Source organism: Martes martes, assembly GCF_963455335.1.
Source record: "Martes martes genome assembly, chromosome: 9".
NCBI classification, from domain to species: domain Eukaryota; kingdom Metazoa; phylum Chordata; class Mammalia; order Carnivora; family Mustelidae; genus Martes; species Martes martes.
The window spans coordinates 79193530-79217292 of record NC_137896.1 but is presented as its reverse complement, the minus strand read 5'-3'; the positions used below and the strand labels follow the sequence as shown (position 1 = coordinate 79217292).

At 43.3% G+C, this 23763-nt stretch overlaps 1 pseudogene across 1 annotated transcript; it reads right to left on the bottom strand.

Moving 5' to 3' along the window:
• Positions 1-191: 191 nt before the first annotated feature.
• Positions 192-22720, bottom strand: LOC308349104 (activator of 90 kDa heat shock protein ATPase homolog 2-like; annotated as a pseudogene). Its single transcript has 11 exons — positions 22717-22720; positions 20603-20866; positions 20286-20451; positions 18867-19056; positions 5981-6059; positions 4030-4144; positions 2729-2815; positions 1942-2055; positions 1443-1544; positions 532-583; positions 192-359 (listed from the first exon to the last, which is right to left on the bottom strand). The product of its transcript is annotated as an activator of 90 kDa heat shock protein ATPase homolog 2-like (transcript).
• Positions 22721-23763: the final 1043 nt, after the last annotated feature.

Below are 23763 nucleotides of genomic sequence, written 5' to 3'. Positions count from 1 at the left end.
TCATACCTAATATCCAGGTTGCTTGCTGCTTTTAATCCAGTGAGAGTCTAGCTGTAGTAAAGGTTCAAATGGTGCTTTGAATTCTGTATAAGCTCATGGATTTCATCCACTATAAATTAAAAGGAATAATGGGGAAGAGGTAAACTTTTTTCCTGCTTACAAAAAGTAATACCCTTATAAAATCATCTAATTCAACCATTTAGGGTGGTCAGCCGCAGTAAACCTTTTACTTCTTCAAAATGCTGCTTCTGCCAACAGAATTTCATGCTCTTTATAGACAGGAACTCCTGAACAGTCTAATTGCAATTCAGTGTGCCCTGGAGTAGGCACAAAGCTCAGGGCAACTGTTGCATAGTGTTCTGGAAAGAAGATAAGAAGCTTATTACAGCATTACAAAAAGGAAAACTGTCCATATAGTACTACTCCTTGTGTTTTTGGTTGTTTTTTTTTAATAGTGTGTCAGGTCACCGGGGCATGGGTGTGAGCTTGAGTGTTTCTAGACTCTTACAACAAAGAATACTAGTAACGTACCTTCTGGCCAGTTCCTACATCTCCACTTCATGATGATCTTTTTATTTGTCAACTAAAAACAAAGGGGAAATTCCCTTAAAACAGCTTTTAAAACTTCCAATACAGAAAATCCTTTCATTAAAATCCCTGGGCACTTAAAATACTGAGTCAACAATGGTACAGTCCCATCTTCCAGGTTATATGTCAGCACCAACTGAAAATCCACTGTTCCTGCATGCCAGTACTGACCTCCAGGACAGAAGTGCAGTGACACTGGTAACCCAGAGTTGATGTCAGGGGTGAGGCAATACAGACCTTAGTGATTTAGGTGGCCAAAATGTGAAACTTGTAGAGCATGAGTTAAGAATTCTACTTATTTCTTCTAAAACCATAAGCATTAGCACACCTACTATGCTAAGAACTAAGTCTTAATCTTTATCATTACTATGTGTAACATTTTTTATTTGTTCTACAACCAGGTACACATAGCTTTACTATAACCAACTTTATGATGTTCTCAAGTTTCTGTGAGCTCAGATAAAAAAACCAAAGCAAGGGGCGCCTGGGTGGCTCAGTGGGTTAAAGCCTCTGCCTTCGGCTCAGGGTCCTGGGATCAAGCCCTGCATCGGGCTGTCTGCTCAGCGGGGAGCCTGCTTCCCCTCTCTCTGCTTGTCTCTCTACCTACTTGTGATCTTTGTCAAATAAATAAAATCTCTAAAAATAAAAAAAATAAAAAAATAAAAACCAAAGCAAGTTTTAAAAGCATGGATTTTAAAAAGCAATATTGGGGCGCCTGGCTGGCTCATTGGGAAGAACATGTGACTTCTGATCTTGAGGTCATGATCTCAAGCCTTATCCTGGCTATAGAAACTACTTAAAAAGCAATATTAAGAGTCAGTCCCAGCTTTTCTTTAACTCTAAAGATTACTTACCAATTTTACATATTCACCAATGATGTTCCCATCAAACATTTGGAATTTCCCTCCCTTTTCAGCTTCTAATACAGCGGGATATTTAGAAAATTTTTGCACCAACTAACCAAGCAAACATATAGCAGACATGTTAGTCCAGTGTGCCCTATCACCTTTTTAACCTAAATCCAAAGTATTAACAATTACGGTAGTTTGGGTTTTTTTTTTCTTATCCTTAATCTGTAGCTTTTACTTAACAGCTTTCTCTCCCTCTCCCTCAGAGGGAGAAAACTCAGTAATGTATCCCCCAAATGTGGATCCATTTCCCTAAAATGCCTATCTTTTACTCCCTTGAATTTTTTTAGAAGTCATCCTAAAGACTTCTGTCACCATCGACTAGATAGATCCCTTAGTTGTTAAGAACATAGCCATATGGGAAGTGAAAAACCAGCTCCGGTTTTTAGTGGCACATTTTCTCCCAGTGTCAGCACTGAAGATCCTAGCTTGGGAAGTTACTTACGTCTTTCCCAGTGAAGATGCCATACAGTTGCTCTGTAGTGGCGTCGAAGAGCCCGGTCATGTGCGGTGCCACAATGGGGATCCTGGATCTCAAGAGAAGAGGTCCAAAGGATAACTAACCTAGCATGCCAGGGATCAAGCTACTTAGATTTTAAAATGCAGTCTCCCACTCTTCATACCAGAATGTCCCCGAATTTCATACTACACGTTCCAGACACATGGAAATATCACGAAAAGCCTTTTGGCACCACCAATCCTGGTTACCGTGAAACAGCTCATTGTTCCTTGGAGCTCTTCGGCTTTGTTCTACTCCCAGACCATTGCTTAATATCCCAAATCGTTCCTGGACATGTACATAATGGCCCAGAGGGCATAACGATAAATAGATGAAGGACAATAGTACTTAAAGCCAAATGGTGTCAATTGCCCAACACCAGATGCCAGGGACGGGACCTAAAACCTCCCAATCCAAAAGGCTGGAGAGGTTTTTCCGTTGTGGTAGGTGAACCTCAGAGTTGCTTGGTTTTATAATCGTTGCCTACCAAAGACCCCACCTTTGACACAGTCTTGAACTATATATTTATCTCATAAGAAGGCCTATGTATACATTCCCTTCCATCAAGGATAGAAGTCTCATTTCATTATTTTCCCCCAAAATGGCAAAGGATGCAAAGATGAATGAAACAGCCCTCCTCACTAACCTTTTCCAGTTAATCATTTAGGACTTTGACGCACCCTCATTAAGCACTTCCTTTTACCTCCCTGCATACTGACCCCAGAGGTCATACCTGCAGGGTGTTCTCACTCCGTTTCCTTTTAACTGTCAGTTCCTGGGTTGCCATGGCTTTCCTTGGTAAAATCATTCCCATTGTAGTCTATTTTTTTTAAGATTTTATTTATTTATTTATTTGACAGAGAGAGAGATCACAAGTAGGCAGAGAGGCAGAGAGAGAGAGAGAGGAAGCAGGCTCCCTGCCCAGCAGAGAGCTCCATCCCAGGACCCTGAGATCATGACCTGAGCCGAAGGCAGAGGCTCAACCCACTGAGCCACCCAGGCGCCCCCACATTGTAAATTCTAAAAAGAAATATACAGAAAGTGATTTTGATAAAAAAAACAAAACTTTTTCCCTTTGAGCACCACCAATAAGGCAGAAAATCCAAACAGCTTATAAGAAAATAAGAGAACTGATATTTATAAAGAATCCCTATATCATTGAGAATTTCAAGACCTTACCATGTTTTTAACATATAAAACTAATTATGAACATGAGTTCCATAGGAACGAATGCCTTTTTTTCCAAATGCCTCACTTTTATTTTGTTCTTGATAAAAGTATGATATTTTCAATGTTTTTTTCCAAAAGCTCCATTTTATAAAACAACTACTAGCTTTATGACCTTCACCTACTGTCAGAACCACTTAATTGCTTCACCACCACCTCCCAAAGCTTGGCCTCCCAGTATTCCAACCTGTGGGCCAGCCAGCACCTCATACCTTGGTAACAGAGTCCAAGGATGAGGTGCGGACATACAGGCCCCCAGTCCTTCTGCCTGGCAGCTGACTAATTTAGGGAAGAAGACAACGAATGACCTCACTTCCACACAGTGTAGATACCATCTAGGTAAATCTCAATTATATCTGTAATGCCTCTCATTCCCTCACTCATTAATTCAATAAAGATTTATTCATAAGCACCTACTATGTGCCAGGAATTATGCAAAAAGCTGGTGATACAGCAGTGAATAAGATACACACCTTCCGTGCCCCCTTAGAGCTTACACTCTAGGAGGGAAGATAAACCTGGAACAAGTAATTATACAAACAACTGAATAAATTACCATTCCAGAAAAAACTCAGCAGTTCCATAGGCAAAATAGTTTGCGGTGTATATGATACCAACAGTCACTAATTATGGTCTTACTCGTGACTAGCTCTCAACCTCCAGACTACCGTTTATCCTGCAGCATCAAGAGTTGTTTCGGAAGCCTCACAGACATCACCCTAACCCGGGAATCCAGACCACAGTACAGAGCATAACTTGGGTAAATAGAAAAGGGACCCTCTGGTTCACAAGGGTTGCCTTCTTTACCCTTCTTAAGTGCCTTCAGGTAATCTCCAAGAGCCTCCCTGCCCTTGGTGGTGCCTGCAGTTTTCATAAGATCCTTCAGTATACCCCCACCTCCTTTCTTTTTACTCACGTTCACATACAAATCAGAAAAATATAAACCTAAGAAAAATCTGGTTTGATGTACTCTCACAACATGAGGACATACAGCTGGGAGAAGTGCTGTGATGCTGGGGGAAGAGGAAGAAGTGGATATAAGAGAGTTGTGCCAGATTTCTTCACAGACTTTGAGAAGGTGTAAGGGTTTTTTAATCAAAGGTCCATTGACTGGGTTGATTGCCAAATCTGGAGTGGACTTCTTAGAAATGTGAACCCCTTAATTTGCATATAAAATGTGATGTGTATATGTATATGTATTATATTGATGATGTAGTCACCCCATGGCTTTTATCAGGGTCTAGAAATGCGCTGTCCAGTATGGTAGCCACTAGCCACATTTGGCTGTTGAGCACTTGAAATGTGGCTGGTCTGATTTGAGATGTGCTAAAAGTGTAAAATAATACACAACAGACTTTGAAGACTTACTACCAAAAAAAGAATGTGAAATCTCAGTAATTTTGATACTAATTACATGTTAAAATGGTATTTTTATATATTTGGTTAAATAAAAATATTAAGATTAATTTCACCTGTTTCTTTTAACTTTTTTAATATGGCTACTAGAAAAATTTAAATTCCGTATGCGGCTTGCATTGTATTTCTATTGAACAGCGCTGGTCTAGAACCCCAAAGCCAGTGTAATTAGGAAAATCAAGTTCCCACAATAACGTGGCCTTGGGGCTACACTTTTTTGATGTGGAGGAAAATTGGGAAAGGAAGAAAGAAAGAGGGAAGGAGGAGAAGGGACAAGAAGAGAGATGGGTGGGGGTGGGGGAGAAGGGGGCAGACAGGAAGAAGGAAGCATCCGAATGCCTCCCTGGGGATGCTTCTGTGGTATTCTCAGAATGAAAAGAGGTGTTGGTTTGAAATACTTAGTGTTCTGTGATTCCTTTGAGCTGGTCCTGATCCCGGGTCGTGGGTCCCAGTTTGTCATGTAATGCCACCAAGGGTTGAATCTAAAAGGCCAGCTTAATATGCTGATGAAAACCTTTCCAGCTGGATCTTAATATAGTGAAGTGAAATCACAGCCCTTAAACATGGCAACCACACATCTGAACATGGGTCTGAGCCCCACTTTTATGGCATTTTATAACCTTTACTAAAGGCCAGTCATAGGCATATAGCTCAGTATGGTTTAGTTTTTCTTTGTTAAGAATTCACATTTAAATATGTTCACAAATCAAAAAGACCCTCTGTCAAACTATCTTAGTTTGGAAAATCAACAAATGGTACAAATGGTCATTCCCCTCTTCCCCCAGGAACCAAGCTTCTCAGCTGCAAGAGGACAGTCCATGAAAACCAAATCTGGGAGCTCCACAAAGCTCTACCTCCCAGGAGAGCCAGGCAAAAGCAACGCCGCAACTAACTAGTTTACCAAAACCATGTAATATAACTGAAAGAGAGGACGCTAAAGTGGAGAATTTTCACTATTAAAGGGAAACCACAAAGATGCAGAAACAAAACCCCATTCATCCACCTGAGCACGCTTCAGTCCGTACACGGACACATTTACCTGCTACCAGCCCGGAGTCACAGAGGAAGGGGCAAGGAGGGCACGGGCACCTGTATGGGCCCCACACCTGGAATGCAGGCCAGTCTAGGGCTTCTGGGGCTTCCTCTTCTTCCTACACCGCTCCATTCCACACACCACCCTGCCTCCCACAGTCTAGCACACCTGCTTGGCAAACAAATCCTACACAGTTCACCAAAACTGCCATACAGGAATCTTTCACAGTCTATTAACAGTTTTCCAAATGCCCAATATATATAGCAGAAACTTGACCTTTTAATCAAAAGAAACCAGCAGATACCTCACCTCAGTGTCATCTACTTCATTTTCTTCAGAAATTCTTCAATCAATCCCTTGTGCTTTGCACCAGATTCTTTAATTACACCTAAAATAAACAAAATATGTTCTTCAATTACAAAGTAACAACTGGTTTATGCAAAACTGCCCACCCTCCTCACAGGGTACCACCACAGAGGATGACAAGGCAGGCTTAAGGCTTTGCCACCACACAGGTGTTCTCCTGGCCCACAACAGAGGTAAGGGAACAAGGAAGGTGGAGGCAAAACCTGGCCAATGAGTGTACACAAAACGAGGGGCCAGGTGGAAGCATGAGGGTGAAGGAAGTGGGCCTTTAACCAATGCTTCTGTTTTCCTTTCCCCATATTCTTTACCTGGTCAAAGCAGGATAAAGGGCTATCTTGAAGAGAAGTCACATATGGGATGGGAGGCCAGAAAGGGGGAATGAGGTCTAATCAGGGAAAGCATGAGGGGAGGCAGGTGGTGGCTTGGGGAAGATGTGTGTGGACTCCACGTAGCTGGATTTCTCTCAATACCAAAATGCAGATTTCAGGGACATCAAGACAGCAACATAGGTTATTCCCAACTTCTGTCCCCATCACAAGACCACTAGCAGCTATCCATAGACACCACAGTGAAAATCCCAGAATGCACCCTTGTGGACCAGAGACAAAGGGCCAAATGAGAAGGGTAGAAGTGAAAAAAACTGACCAAGTCACCCCTCCCTCATGCCAGCAGTGAGCTGTGGTTTCTTCAGTGGGGAAAAAGGTGGACCTCCAGGTCCCCTAGCATTGGGGGATGGTTCCTAGAAGGCCCACCTGGGTCTCAGCTCACAGGGACCACTGGGAATCAGACAGACAGAAGCAGGGCAGAACTTCCACTAACCAACACTCAAATCCTGTTGGACCATGTTCCTGCTACAGCAGAGCATGAGCAAAGATCCTCCCACCTCCCACCTGTAATTCCACCCATCTGCAGAGCTGAGCGGGTAGCCCTATGTAGCTAGGGAGCTCAGTTGGCAGTTATGCCTGATTAGGATCCCCAGTCAACGGACTGAAACCAGCTCTGGAGCCCATTCCACCACCCCACCCAGTCAAGGAAGCAAATCTGCAGCCCCACTCAACTACTGAGTGTAGTCTCCCGGCAGCCGGACCATACAGGAAGCCTGACCCCATCCTCCTGCCCCACTTTGGGCAGGAAGTCAAACCAGCAGCCCTGCCCAACTGCTGAGCACAGTCTTTGGTCCCACATAACCAGGGAGCCCGAACAGTAACCCTAAGCAACCTTGAAACCCAGCCTACAGACCTACCCAAATGTCAGACAGTTTCTGGCCTTGTCCAGACAGGGAGCCTAGACAGTGACCCCACCCAAACACAGAACACAGCCCCTAGCTCCAGCAAACTACAGGATACAGCTGGAGGCCCATCCCCATCAGCCAGCCCAGCCAGCAAGGTTGCTCGTTGCTCAACAGCAGAGCATAGCCAGTGGCTCCCTGATCTTGAAGTGAAGCCTGCAGATCTATCCAACTTCAGGGCACAGTCTAATCACAAAGCACAGCCTGAGGCCAGATCTAATCATGAAGCCCTGCCTATGGTCCTGCCTGAACAGAGTCTAGCCAGGAAAACCATCTGGTCAGGGACCATAGCCTGAGACCCCACCCACCCATAGCCCTACCCAATCATAGAGTCCAACCAGTAGCACCACCCTTCCAGGGAACACATCCAGGGACCAGCTCCCAACCAGAGGTAACTGTAAGACGCATGTAGAGGCCCCATGTGACCATGTAGCACAGCCAGCAGCTACAACCCGTCGGGGTGTCTGCTCAGCAACCCTGCTTGAACACAGAGCCCAACCAGTAGACCCACCCAACCAAGGAGCCCAGATAGTAGAGCCCCAGCCTCCAACACTGATCAGAGTATGGGCAGCGGCCCCCGCTAGAGACCCTGACAGCATGTCCTGCCAACCACAAATGCTACTAGATGACCCACCAACTAACCCAAACTAAGCTGAATGGTGAAGGTCTTTTCCTACTGAAGCAAACCCATAAAGTCTGGAAAAGGAAACCACTTATATATGCAGATACCAACATAAGGAATTAAGGCTCATGAATAATCAGGTAAACATGACACCACCAAAGGAAACTCATAAAGCTCCAATCCTAAAGAAATGGAGATCCACAAACTATGCGTTCTGTAATTAAGAATAAATCTCTTAAAGAAGTTTAGTGAACTATAAGAATACACAGACAAAATTAGGAGGACACTAACAGACTGAGGGTTGCTGGGGGGAGGGGGGATGGGAGAGGGTGGTGGGGATATGGACATTGGGGAGGGTATGTGCTATGATGAGTGCTGTGAAATGTGTAAACCTGGCGATTCACAGACTTGTGCCCCTGGGGATAAAAATACATTATATGTTTACTAAAATAAATAAATTAATTTAAAAAAAAATTAGGAGGACACTGCATGAACAAAATGCGAAATTCAACAAAGAAACAAAAACCAAAGAAACACAACAGAAATCCTGGAGCTGAATACAATGAATGAACTGAAGAATTCCATAGAAAGCTTTAATAGCTAAACTGACCAAACAGAAGAAAGGATTAGTGAACTAGAAAATAGATTATTTGAAATTAGCATCATAAAAATATATGAATGTGTAAAACCCATATGAATGTGTATACCCGATGTGTAATGGTAAATATATAGTTAAAGTTAGATCATCAAATATTGCAATGGTGTTGCATAATTCACTTACATCTCTACTTTAAAAGTTAACACATAATAAAAATAACCATAACTACAATAATTTGTTACTGGACACACAATATGAAAATATGTAAATTGTACTATCAATAATGTACAATCTGAGGAGGGAAGAACTATAAATTTCTGTATGCTACCAAAGTTGTTAATAATTTAAATAGCACGTTATAAATATATTTCATATAAGCCTCAGGGTAACCACCTGAGGATAACCCATAGGTATGCAAAAGATTATGATAATGAAGTCAAAGCATACCACCATGAAAAGACATCAGATCACCAAGGAAGACAAGAGAGGAAGCAAAGAACACAGGATCTATAAAGCAGTTAGAAAACAACAAAATGGCAAGCGTAAGTTCTTACCTATCAATAATTACTTTAAACATAAATGGATTACACTCTCCATCAAAAGACACAGAATAGCTGAATGGATTAAAACAAAAACAAAAAAGATCCAACAAAATGCTGCCTATAATACAGAGACTCACTTTAACTTTATTATTTTTTTTTAACTAGAAAAATGGTTTTTTTTTTTTTTAAATAAACATATAATGTATTTTTATCCCTAGGGGTACAGGTCTGTGAATCGCCAGGTTTACACATTTCACAGCACTCATCATAGCACCTACCCTCCCCAATGTCCATTTCCCCACCACCCTCTCCCGTCCCCCCTCCCCCCAGCAACCCTCAGTCTGTTTTTTGAGATTGAGTCTTTTATGGTTTGTCTCCCTCCCAATCCCATCTTTTCATTTTTTCTTTTCCTACCTCCCCCCAACTCCCCGCATTGCATCTCCACTTCCTCATATCAAAGAGACCATATGATAGTTGTCTTTCTCTGATTGACTTATTTCGCTAAGCATGATACCCTCTAGTTCCATCCACGTCGTCGCAAATGGCAAGATTTCATGTCTTTTGATGGCTGCATAGTATTCCATTGTGTATATATACCACCTCTTCTTTATCCATTCATCTGTTGATGGACATCTAGGTTCTTTCCACAGTTTGGCTATTGTGGACATTGCTGCTATAAACATTCGGGTGCACGTGCCCCTTCGGAGCACCACGTTTGTATCTTTAGGATATATACCCAGTCGTGCAATTGCTGGGTCATAGGGTAGCTCTATTTTCAGTTTTTTGAGGAACCTCCACACTGTTTTCCAGAGTGGTTGCACCAGCTTGCATTCCCACCAGCAGTGTAGGAGGGTTCCCCTCTCTCCGCATCCTCGCCAGCATCTGTCATTTCTTGACTTGTTAATTTTAGCCATTCTGACTGGCGTGAGGTGGTATCTCATTGTGGTTTTGATTTGTATTTCCCTGATGCCGAGTGATGTGGAGTATTTTTTCATGTGTCTGTTGGCCAACTGGATGTCTTCTTTGCAGAAATGTCTGTTCATGTCCTCTGCCCATTTCTTGACTGGATTATTTGTTCTTTGGGTATTGAGTTTGCTAAGCTCTTTATAGATTTTTGATACTAGCCCTTTATCTGATATGTTGTTTGCAAATATCTTCTCCCATTCTGTCAGTTGTCTTTTGGTTTTGTTAACTGTTTCCTTTGCTGTGCAAAAGCTTTTGATCTTGATGAAATCCCAATAGTTCATTTTTGCCCTTGCTTCTGTTGCCTTTGGCGATGTTCCTAGGAAGAAGTTGCTGTGGTTGAGGTCAAAGAGGTTGCTGCCTGCATTCTCCTCAAGGATTTTGATGGATTCCTTTCTCACATTGAGGTCCCTCATCCATTTTGAGTCTATTTTCGTGTGTGGTGTAAGGAAATAGTCCAATTCCACTTTTCTGCATGTGGCTGTCCAATTTTCCCAGCACCATTTGTTGAAGAGGCTGTCTTTTTTCCACTGGATATTCTTTCCTGCTTTGTCGAAGATTAGTTGACCATAGAGTTGAGGGTCTATTTCTGGGCTCTCTATTCTGTTCCATTGATCTATATGTCTGTTTTTGTGCCAGTACCATACTGTCTTGATGATGACAGCTTTGTAATAGAGCTTGAAGTCCGGAATTGTGATGCCACCGACTTTGGCTTTCTTTTTCAATATTCCTTTCGCTATTCGAGGTGTTTTCTGGTTCCATATAAATTTTAGGATTATTTGTTCTATTTCTTTAAAAAAAGTGGATGGGATTTTAACAGGGATTGCATTAAATGTGTAGACTGCTTTAGGTAGAATAGACATTTTCACAATATTTGTTCTTCCAATCCATGAGCATGGAACATTTTTCCATTTCTTTGTGTCTTCCTCAATTTCTTTCATGAGTACTTTATAGTTTTCTGAGTATAGATTCTTTGCCTCTTTGGTTAGATTTATTCCTAGGTATCTTATGGTTTTGGGTGCAATTGTAAATGGGACTGACTCCTCAATTTCTCTCTCTTCTGTCTTGTTGTTAGTGTAAAGAAATGCGACTGATTTCTGTGCATTGACTTTATATCCTGACACTTTACTGAATTCCTGTACAAGTTCTAGCAGTTTTGGAGTGGAGCCTTTTGGGTTTTCCACATATAGTATCATATCATCTGCAAAGAAGGATAGTTTGACTTCTTCTTTGCCAATTTGGATGCCTTTAATTTCTTTTTGTTGTCTGATTGCTGAGGCTAGGACTTCTAGTACTATGTTGAACAGCAGTGGTGATAACGGACATCCTTGCCGTGTTCCTGACCTTAGCGGAAAAGCTTTCAGTTTTTCTCCATTGAGAATGATATTTGCGGTGGGTTTTTCATAGATGGCTTTGATAATATTGAGGTATGTGCCTTCTATCCCTACACTTTGAAGAGTTTTAATCAGGAGGGGATGCTGCACTTTGTCAAACGCTTTTTCAGCATCTATTGAGAGTATCATATGGTTCTTACTCTTTCTTTTATTAATGTATTGTATCACATTGATGGATTTGTGGATGTTGAACCAAACTTGCAGCCCTGGAATGAATCCCACTTGGTCGTGGTGAATCATCCTTTTAATGTACTGTTGGATCCTATTGGCCAGTATTTTGGTGAGAATTTTTGCATCTGTGCTCATCAAGGATATTGGTCTGTAAATCTCTTTTTTGGTGGGATCCTTGTCTGGTTTTGGGATCAAGGTGATGCTGGCCTCATAGAATGAGTTTGGAAGTTTTCCTTCCATTTCTATTTTTTGGAACAGTTTCAGGAGAATAGGAATTAATTCTTCTTTAAATGTTTGGTAGAATTCCCCTGGGAAGCCGTCTGGTCCTGGACTTTTGTTTGTTTGGAGATTTTTGATGACTGTTTCAATCTCCTTACTGGTTATGGGTCTGTTCAGGTTATCTATTTCTTCCTGGTTCAGTTGTGGTAGTTTATATGTCTCTAGAAATGTATCCATTTCTTCCTCACTTTAACTTTAAAAGGATACACATAAACTGAGAGTGAAGGGATGAAAATATATTTCAAGCAAATGGTAACCCCCCCCCCCGAAAAGGAGTAGCTACACTTGTATTAGACAAAATACTAAGAAAAAATGGTAAAAAAAAAAAAAAAAAAAAAACTAAAGGAGGTTATTATATAATGCTGAAGGGATTGATTCATCAGGAAGATATAACAATAGTAAATATTTATGTACCCAACATTGAAGCAGCTAAATATATAAAGGAAATACTAGCAGAACAAGGAGACATAAACAGCAACACAGTAATAGCTGGGGACTCTACTACCCCACGATCAATAATGGAGAGATTATCCAGACAAAAAAAATCTGTAAGGAACAGCAGATTTAAACATTATAGACCAAATGGACCTCACAGACATATATAAAACAGTCCATTAAACAGCAACAGAATACACATTCTTCTCAAGGATACATGGAACGTCTTCTAGGATAAATCATGTTAGGACACAAAACATGTCTCAACAAATTAAAAAATATAGAAATTATAGTATCTTTTCAAACCATAATGGTAGGAAACTGGAAATTAGTAACAGGAGGAAAGCTGGAAAACTCACAAATACATGGAAATAAATAAAACATTCCTGAATAACCAATAGCTTAGAGAAATCAAAAGGGGAATTTTAAAACTACCTTGAGTCAAATGAAAATAGAAACAACATACCAAAACCTACGGGATGCAGCAAAAGCAGTTATAAACTGGAAGTTTTTAGTGCTGAACATATACATCAAGGGGGAAAAGAAAAATAAGATTTCAAATAAAGAACTTAACTTTGTCTCAAAGAGTTAGGAAAAAAAAAACACACTAAGCCCAAAGTTAGCACATGAAAGCAAATAAGAAGCATCTATAGGGGTGCCTGGATGGCTCAGTTGGTTGAGTGGCTGTCTTCGGCTCAGGTCATGATCCCAGGGTCCTGGGATCAAGCCCCGCTTTGGGCCCTCTGCTCGGCGGGGAGACTGCTTCTCCCTCTCCCTCTGGCTGCCTCTCTGCCTACTTGTGCTCTCTCTCCCTGTCAAATAAAAAATAAAATCTTAAAAAGAAAAGAAGCATCTATAGATTCCATATAACCTTATCAAAATGCCAATGGAATTTTTCACAGAAATAGAACAATTCTAAAATTTGTGTGAAACCAAAAAACACCCCAAACACCCAAAGCAATCCTAAGAAAGAACAAAGCTGGAGGCATCACAACTCCTGATCTCAAAATTTACTACAAAGCTAGTGATCAAAACAGTATGGTATTGACATAAAAACAGACACAGAGACCAATGGAATGGAATTAAGAGCCCAGAAATAAACCCATGCATATATGATCAACTAATATTTGACAAGAGAGGCAAAAATACTCAGTGGTAAAAGGCAGTCTTTTTATTAAACAGTACTGGGGAAACGTTATAGTCACATGCAAAACAATGAAACTGGACCTTATCTTGCAACACTTACAAAAATTAACTTAATGTGGATTAAAGATCAGAAACCATAAATCTCCTAGAAGAAAATCTCCCTGACACTGGTCTTGGCAATAATTTTTGGATAGGACACCAAAAGCACAAGCAACAAGAGCAAAACAAGTTAGGACTATATCAAACTAAAAAGTTCCTGCAACTGAAAAAATCACTAATAAAAGGAAAGGGCGACCTGCAGATCGACCTGCAGATTGGAAGAAAATATTTGCAAACCTTATCTGATAAGAAGTTAATACCCATTATGCTAAATGAAGTAAGTCAATCAGGGAAAGATAATTATCAAAAGATCTTACTGATTAGAGGAATTTGAGAAACCCAAGACAGAGCACCGTAGGGGAGTGTAGGGGAAAATGAAACAAGATGAAACCAGGGAGGGAGACAAACCATAAGAGACTCTAATCTCAGGAAACAAACTGAGGGTTGCTAGGGGGTAGGGGGTGGGGGGGGTGGGAGGGGTGGGGTGGCTGGGGGATGGACACCTGGGAGGGTATGTGCTATGGTGAGTGCTGTGAATTGTTTATGATGATTCACAGACCTGTACCCCTGAAACAAATAATACATTATATGTTAATAATAAAAAAGTTAATACCCAAAATATATAAGGAACTCAGAAAACTTGCCAGCAAAAAACCCCCAAATAATCCCATTAAAATGCGGTAATCATTTCCATCATGTATATATAAAATCATCCTGCTGTATACCTTAACCTTATACAATGTTATAAGTCAACTGCGTCTCAATAAAGATGGGGAAAAATTAAAATAAAATTCAGTTAGAAAAAGAAAAAAGACCAGAATGTTGACTCTTCCCCAGAAGGTCCCACTTGCCACCTCCAGGACTCACTGCTAGAGAACGAGCAAGCGGTCATGGCAGGCCCTATTCCGCCTGTCCTTCAGCTCCTGCCTTGGGGGGCTCAGTCTTACCTTCTAAAAGCAGTGGTTGCTGCTCTGAGGTGAGGGAGACAGAAGAGACACAAGACAATGAGCTTTCCTGGGACCCTCAGAGTCCTGTTGGGGGGTGTGGGGTGGGGTAAAAGTTGCCAGACCTGGCCACAATCCAGCCAGTTGCACACAATGAGGGAGCAACTGAGAGCAAGCCCCAGCCAGAAGCTTCCAAAGCAGAAGTGGACATCTTTTGATCCTTCGTGAGCACCTCCCTGGGCTCAAGGCTGCCTCGAGCAAAGCGGCCAACAGGGCAGAGGCCCGCGGCCAGCTTACTGTGGGACTCTGACCCTACCCTCAAGAAAGGAATGGACCCCTGAGTAGAGGCCCAAACTTTAACTCAGTACAGTCTTCTAGAATTAAGTCTCTCCCTCTCTCTTCCTCTTCCTTTTCACCTTTGTCTTCACATCCATGATTATTTCAACAAGTATTTACGTGCACAGACTGGCAACCAGCCAGGAACTAGGCATCACAGAAGAAACTTAGTCTTTCAACAAGAATACAACATTCCAGGGGCGCCTGGGTGGCTCAGTTGGTTAAGCAACTGCCTTCGGCTCAGGTCATGATCCTGGAGTCCCGGGATCGAGTCCCACATCAGGCTCCCTGCTTGACAGGGAGTCTGCTTCTCCCGTTGACTTCTTTGCTCTCATGCTCTCTTTATCGCTCTCAAATAATAGATAAATAAAATCTTTAAAAAAAAAAAAAAGAATACAACATTCCAGACAGTGATGTGGACCTGGAAACAAAACTAATCCATCCCTGACCAAATGACCTATGGAATGAAAGCAACACAAATGTCCATCAACTGATGCACAGATAAAGCAAATGTGTTGTATCTGTACAACAGAGTATCACTCAGCCATAAAAAGGAATGGAACATGCTACAACATGGATGAACCTTGAAAATGTTATGCTAAGTGAGAGGAGCCAGTCCTCTAAATGTGAGACCTCAAACCTAAAAATCCTAGAAGAGCACAGTCTGTAATTTTTGACATCAGCCATACATCGTAGTGACGTTTTTCTAGATATGTCTCCTGAGGCAAGAGAAATAAAAGCAAAAATAAACTATTAGGACTACATCAAAACGAGCACCTGGATGGTTCAGTGAATTAAGGGGGTGACTCTTCATTTCGGCTCAGGTCATGATCCCAGGGTCATGGGATTAAGCCCCACCTCCGGCTGTTCTGGGTGTGGAGCCTCCTCAGGACTGTCTCTCTTCCTTCTGCCCCTCCCCCACATGCATGAGCTCAAAAAAAAGGGACCACATCAAAATAAAAAGCTTCTGCATAGCAAAGGAAATAATCAACAAAACTAAAGGACAACCTATTAACCTACTAACTGATAAAGGGTTAGTATTCAAAATATATAAAGAACTTATATAGGGGTGCCTGGCTGGCTCAGTTGTAGTCCCTGTGACTTGTGATCTTGGGGTCATGAGTTCGAGGCCCATGTTGGGTTTAGAGCTTACTTTAAAAAATAAGTAAAGGGACGCGGGGTGGCTCAGTCGGTTAAGCCGCTGCCTTTGGCTCAGGCCATGATCCCAGGTTCCTGGGATCGAGTCCTGCATCGGGCTCCTTGTTCCTCACGGGGAGCCTGCTTCTCTCTTGGCCTCTGCCTGCCACTGTGCCTGCTTGTGTGTGCGCTTGCACACACTGGCTCGCTCTCTCCCTGTCTGTGTCTGACAAATAAATAAATAAATAAAATCTTTTTTAAAAAAATGTAAAAATATTTTTTTAAAAATACTGAAAATAAATTTTAAAAATTAAAAAAAAGAACTCTTACAACTCAACACTAAAAAATAAGTAATCCAATTAAAAATGGGCAGAAGAGGGGCGCCTGGGTGGTTCAGTGGGTTAAAGCCTCTGCCTTCAGCTCAGGTCATGATCCCAGGGTCCTGGGATCAAGCCTCCAATCAGGCTCTCTGCTCAGCAGGGAGTCTGCTTCTTCTGCTCTGCCTGCCTCTCCTGCCTACTTGTGATCTCTGTCTGTCAAATAAATAAATAAATAAATAAATCTTTTTAAAAAAAAAAAAAAAGGGCAGAAGACATGGGTGTCTGGGGGCGCTTAGTTTGTTAAGTATCTGACTTCAGCTTAGGTCCTGATCTCAGGGTCCTGGGATCCAACCCCATGTCAGGCTCTGCTCAGCAGGGAGTCTGCTTGTCCCTATCCCTCTGCCCCTCCTCCTACCTGTGCATGTGCTCTCTCTCTCAAATAAAATCTTTTTAAAAATTATTTTAAAAAATGGACAGAAGACATGAACAGACATTTCTCCAAAGATGACATATAGATGGCCAACATACATGAAAAGATGCTCAGCATCACTCATCATCAGGGAAACAAATCAAAACTGCAATGAGATATCACCTCACACCTATCAAAATGACTAAAATCAAAAACACAAGAAACAAAAATTGTTGGTGAGGATGTAGAAAAATGGGAACCCTCTTGCATTGTTGGTGGGAATGCAAACAGGTGCAGCTACTGTGGAAAACAGTATGGAGGTTCCTCAACAAGTTAAAAATAGAACTACCCTAGGATCCAGTAATCACACTACTGGCTAGTTACCCAAAAAATGAAAACACTAATTCAGAAGGATATATGCACCCCTATGTTTACTGCAGCATTATTTACAATAGCCAAACTACTGGAAGCAGCCCAAGTGCCTACTGACAGATGAATGGGTGGAGAAGTTATGGCACATATAGAATGGAGTATTACTCAGCCATTAAAAAGAAGAAAGAGGGGCACCTGGGTGGCTCAGTGGGTTAAAGCCTCTGCCTTCGACGCAGGTCATGATCCCAGGGTCCTGGGATCGAGCCCCACATCGGGCTCTCTCCTCGGCAGGGAGCCTGCTTCCTCCTCTCTCTCTCTCTCTGCCTGCCTCTCTGCCTACTTGTGATCGCTATCTGTCAAATAAATAAATAAAATCTTTAAAAAAAGAAAAAAAAGAAGAAGAAAGAAATTGGGCGCCTGGGTGACTCAGTCATTAAGCATCTGCCTTCGGCTCAGGTCATGATCCCAGGGTCCTGGGATGGAGCCCCGCATAGTCAAGAAGCTTGCATCCTCCTTTCCCACTCCCCTGCTTGTATTCCCTCTCTTGCTGTGTCTGTCAAATAAATAAGTAAAACCTTTTAAAAAAATGAAATTTTGCCATTTTCAATGACATGGTTAGAGCTAGAGTATAATGCTAAGCTAAATAAATCAGAGAAAGACAAATACCATGTGATTTCACTCATATGTAGAATTTAAGAAACAAAACAAATGAACATAGGGGCAAAAAAAAGGACACAAGCGAAAAAACAGACTCTTAACTCTAGGGAACAAACTAATGGTAACCACAAAGGAGGAGAGTTGGGGGATGGATGAAACAATGAAGGGGATTAAAGAGTACTCTTATCATGATCAGCACTGGGTGATATATGGAATTGTTGAATCACGGTATTGTACACCTGAAACTAATTTAACACTTATGTTAACTACACCAGAATTAAAACTTTTAAAAAAGGAGCTAGTCACAAAAGACCACATACTCTATGACTCCATTCATATGAAACATCCAGAATAGGCAAATCCATCTATAGAGATAGAGAATAGAAATAGGCAAATCCATCCATAGAAATAGAAAACAGATTAGCGTTTGCCAGAGTGTGGAGTGACTGCTAATGGGTACAGGGTTTCTGTGAGTGGTGAAAATGTTCTGAAACTGATTGTAGTGATGGCTACACAACTCCGTGAGTGTACCGTAAACCACTGAACTGTATACTCTAAATGGGTGAGCTGTATGGTATGTGAATTAGATCCCAATAAAGCTGATAAAATCCCTGCCCTGAGGAAAGGGGGTAGGAGGAGAACAGAATAATAATATATTTAAGTAACCATAAAAAGATACCAAATATCAGTGCTCTGGGGGAAGATAAAGCAGGAAGGGAGACAGTTCAAAGAAGGGACCTGCAATTTCTATAGTAGAGACAGGCGGTTTCACTCAGGACAAGGACCCAGAAGAGTCAGTTGGCAGCTGTCTCCGGGAAGAGCGCTCCAGCAGCTCCAGAGAAGTCTAGGGCTCATAGGTGCCTGGCAGGCAAGAGTGCTGCTGAAATCAAAGAGCTCTAAACAATGCTGGGAGAAAGGGAAGCAACAGCTTGCTGGACAAGGCACTCTATATGACCAAAGGGTATCTGAAACTACACACACCAAATTCAGGGGCCAGTGAGTGCTAGGCTCTTATCAGGAGTTCTAAAAATATCTAGTGAATGCATGAATAATACATGAGCCCACCGGGCCCCAAGGCTGCCTCCAGCCCCTAGCTATGCCCTGAGCCCCCTGTTACCTTTCCAGCTCAGCCTGATGTTCCACTCATAGAAGAAAATCAGCTTTCCTTTGCGGCTGCTTCAAGAAGCCTCACCTTCGACTTGCTTCAGCTCACAGATCTCAGCGCTGCCACCTCATTCTCTACGATGATGCCCACCAGGAGGTCACAGAGCTTCCCCTTGGACCGGCTGGTGGCATCCCGCTCTGTCCTGCCAGGGACCAGAAGGGCAGAGCCGTGAATGGAGGCCCCAGCTAGGAGCCACATGCCCAGACTGAGGAGTCAGGGGAATGCCCGGGACCAGCCCAGGGCAGCCCATTCCCTCTCAGGCAGCCTTGAGAACCCTGCCGCCCTCAAAGTTAAACGAGATTTCTACCAAATATCTTTTAATATTCCTTCTCTGTTCCTTAAAATATTATTATCCACTGTGTAAAGTAGTGTTTTGTCTTAAAAACACTGGCTTATTCTGGGGGAAGAGGAGCCCAGCAATCTCACCCACTGGAAATGGATGCGCAAAGCCTGGGCTGTACAAAAAGGTAGTAATGACTGAAATAGTTTTAATCAAAACAAGACAAATCATCGAGTGCACATATTATCTCATGCAATCCTCCCAAATAAATGTTCCCATTTTAGCCCGTGGAAATGAGATGAGACAAGTCCCTCGTGTGTTCCTGGTGACAATGCGGGAAAAGGAGAGGCCAGGGCTCCCTCAGTAACCCGCTCACAGACTGATGGCCTTGCTCTGCACTGAACGTGCCTCAACCTCAGCTTGATGGCATTGAGGTACCCCAGGGTACCCCAGTGATGCCGCATCACTTCCCGAAACCCTGAGGGAGCCAGGGAGGCAGAAATCAGCCCATGTCCCAGAGAACGTACAAAGAGGATGCGCAACTGTTCAAACTCCTAGAAAGAAAGCAGGGCTCACCAGAGGCCCATCATGTTAGATGTACAGCTGAGATCCACATTCCTGTTCTTTCCACTACATAGAGTCCAACACCCTCCATCCCCCCCACCAAGCTTTTAACTTCCAAAAACATCAAGAGGGGTGGTGGGGGGGGGACTCTTAAGGTCACAGACCGGCAAAGTTTAAGAGGCCAGGCAGATACCATTCATGGGGCCCAGAACAACTTCGAAAAGGAGGAAACTGAAATCCCACAGCCAGTGCAGATAAGCGCTCACCCCGTCTCCAGACTCAGCTGAGGATAATCACAGCCGCTCTTTGAGCAGCTGGTGGAGGAGGGAATCCTCCGCACCTGCGCAGGCCCCGCCCCCACAGAGGGAGCGCCGCAGCCCGGGAGGCGCCCGGGAGGCGCCCGAGAGGCCAGGCCACCGCACCCCGCAGGCACGGGGAGCCGGCTGCTCGCAGAGGGGAGCCGGCCGCCCGCCGCTCGGCAGGGAGGAGGCCCGAAAGCCCCGGCCCCGGCCCCCGCCCAGCCGCACCAGTGCCAGTTGTTCACGTTGGTCCCGTCCTCCCGCTCCTCCACGATCCAGCGCGGGTCTCCGTGGCCCCACTCGACCAAGTCTGCGCTGGCGGCGCGGCCTCGGCGGACCGCGAGGAAGGGCAGCGGCCCGGGCTGCGGTGCCGCTCCGCCGCGGCGTTTCCGGCCTCCAAGCCCGGGATCGCAGCGTTAGCGGCGCTCATTAAGTGCCAGGAAACCCCGCCCTCGCCCCGCCCCGCCCCGCCGCGGGGAGCGGAGGGAGTGGGAGCCTGGCCCGGGATCCGAGAGGCAGGGTTGTGGGGTGGGCGGTGGAGAAGCCCGGAGGCCGCAAAGGTCGGCGCGGGGTGCGGGATCCGGGAGGCGAGAGTGACAGGGGCAGAGGCGTCCCGAGACGCGCGTCTTGGTGGGGTATTGGGGCGCGCCGCTGGAGGCTGTCGGCGGCCGCGTGGACTGTATTCGATGACCCCGGTGGTGGAGAACGCGCCTCAAGCACTTGATCGCACTGTTTGCGGTGCGACTGGCCAGGGTGCGCGGCGATCTGCGCCGCGCGTGCCCTCTTCACGCGGTATTCAGATTCTGCTCCTGCAGAGTTGGTTCACGCTGGTTCTCACGCCTTTCCAACACCTGTGCAAGTAACACGAGCTACCAAGTTCTCAGTTCAGGGATGTTTACATTTTATTCATATAATAATCCATCACAGATGACCAAAAAATGTGCTTGCAAGTGTATATTATTGCTACTTAACGCAATTTTTCAATCATTAAGCGGATGTTGATTCCTTTCACAAATTGTCACCGTCCAGCAAAAATTGCACCAACTATAGGGAAAATGTTAGAGGTGTCTGTAGGTATTTACTCAGCAGGGAAAACGGATGACAATGAAAGGGTGGAAGTATCTGACTCTTCTCCTGTGGTGACTTGTCTTTTGCCTGTGGACTGTGCTCATCAAATTGGTGGAGAACATTTTCTCCATTTGCTTAATGAAGCTACTACATTCCAACATCATATTCCAAAACACCATCCCAGTTATGCAGGGTTTGATCCCCAAAAAAGTGTTCAGAGTGTTTTGATCCCCTCAAAAAAGAATTTTGGCGTTCACCTTTCATAGCCTTACTTCACCAAAGCCATGGATACGAACACAAGGAATCAAATAGAAAAGAACAGCAATGGCAATAGTAACTGGGCACCATTTTCTTGTGGATTCACTGTTCCATCTTTTATCCAATTCATAGAGAGGGGCGCCTGGCTGGCTGGGTCAGTAGAGCATGTCACTCTTTTTTTTTTTTTTTTTTTTTTAAGATTTTATTTATTTATTTGACAGACGGAGATCACAGAGAAGCAGGCAGAGAGAGAAGGAAGCAGGCTCCCCCACTGAGCAGAGAGCCCGATGCGGGGCTCGATCCCAGGACCCTGGGATCATGACCTGAGCCGAAGGCAGAGGCTTTAACCCACTGAGCCACCCAGGCACCCCGAGCATGTCACTCTTGATCTCGGGGTCCTTCCTGCACTTGAGCCCCACATCGGGCGTAGAGTTTGCATACAGGGTATTACTAATAGAACATTACATGGTAAAATTTAGATATATAAATGTAACCTGGGGGAAAAATAAGACATCAGAAAATATACAAAGGCAGAAGCTATAATCACTAAAATTTTATGTGAACAAAAATATTTTTTTATTTACATAAAAAATTTATCTGAACAGAAATAATCTTATTACAGTGCAAATAGAAAAGGTATTCTATGTAGATAATTGATCAATAATTACATTGGCCTAAAAGAAATTTATCCTAAAAGTAATTCACAAAATCTTCAGAATTAATGTAATTACTAGGGGCGCATGGGTGGCGCCAGGACCCCAGGATCATGACCTTAGCCAAAGGCAGACGTTTAACCAACTAAGCCACCCAGGAACCCCAACAAATCTTTTTTAAAAATAAATAAAGGGGTGGGGCGCCTGGGTGGCTCAGTGGGTTAAAGCCTCTGCCTTCGGCTCAGGTCGTGATCTCGCAGTCCTGGGATCGAGCCCCGCATCGGGCTCTCTGCTGTGGTGGGGACCCTGCTTCCCCCTCTCTCTCTGCCTACTTGTGATCTCTCTCTCTGTCAAATAAATAAATAAAATGTTTTAAAAAAATAAAAAATAATAAAAAAGAATTAATGTAATTACTATTAAGAATATTTGAGCAGGGAGCCTGATGTGGGGCTCAATCCCAAGACCCAGGGATGACCTGAGTGGAAGGCAGATGCTTAACCAACTCAGACACCCAGGCACCCATTAGAAAGGCCATTCTTGGGGCACCTGGGTGGCTCAGTCATTAAGCACCTGCCTTCCGCTCAGGTCATGATCTCAGGGTTCTGAGTTGGAGTACCACATGGGGCTATCTGCTCAGTCGGGAGTCTGCTTCTCCCTCTCCCTCTGCCCCCTTCCTTTACCCATCCTCCTTGCTCATGCTCTCTCTCTCTCTCAAATAAATAAAATCTTTTTAAAAAATTTTAAATTGTATCAGTTTCTAGAGGACAAATTGAGAGTCCATGCCACCTCTTTTTTTTTGAAGATAGATTTATTTATTTATTTGAGAGAGAGAGTGCGAATGGAGAGAGGAACAGAGGGAGAGAGAATCTCTGACTCTCTGCTGAGTGTGGAGACCTACATGGGGCTCCAACTCATGACCCTGAGATCATGAGCTAAAACTAAGAGTTGGATGCTCAACTGAGTGAGTCACCCAGGCACCCCTAGAGAGCACATGTCTCTTGATATGAGGCACTGAGATCACAGGATCACTTCTAGAATAGTTCTGCCAAAGATAGATGACCTGAACCTAATCATAAAGAAATATCAGGCAAACCCAGTGAGAGACATTTTACAAAGTAACTGACCTATAATATTCAAAAGGGTCAAGGTCAGAAAAATCAAGGAAAGTCTCAGGAATTGGTTCAAATTGAAGGAGATCAAAGAGCTGTCACAACTAAATGAAAAGCATTATTCTGATTTGCATGCTGAACTTATAAAAATATATTGGAACAATAGGCAAATCTTGAATATGGATTAGATGACCCATACACAATAGTATATCAGTGTTAGCTGATGGTTGACCTGTGGTTATGTGGAAGAATGTCCTAGTTTTTAGGAAATGTGGACTAAAGTATGAAGGGTAAATGATACAGCATGTTTGTGTCTTACTCTCAAATGCTTACAATATATGAATGAATAAACAAATGTGTAAACTGTTAACCTGGGAATCTGAGTTAAGGCACACAGTTTTGTACTACTGTTGCAACTTTTCTGTAAATTTGAAATTATCTCAGTATAAAATGTTTTTTCTAAAAATGGGCTTTCTGGAGCACCTATGTGGCTCAGTCGGTTAGGCTTCCAACTCTTGGTTTTATCCCAGGTCATGATCTCAGTGTTGTGAGATTGAGCCCCATGTCGGACTCCGAGCTCAGTGTGAGTTTGCTTCTCTCCTTCTCCCTCTCCCTCTA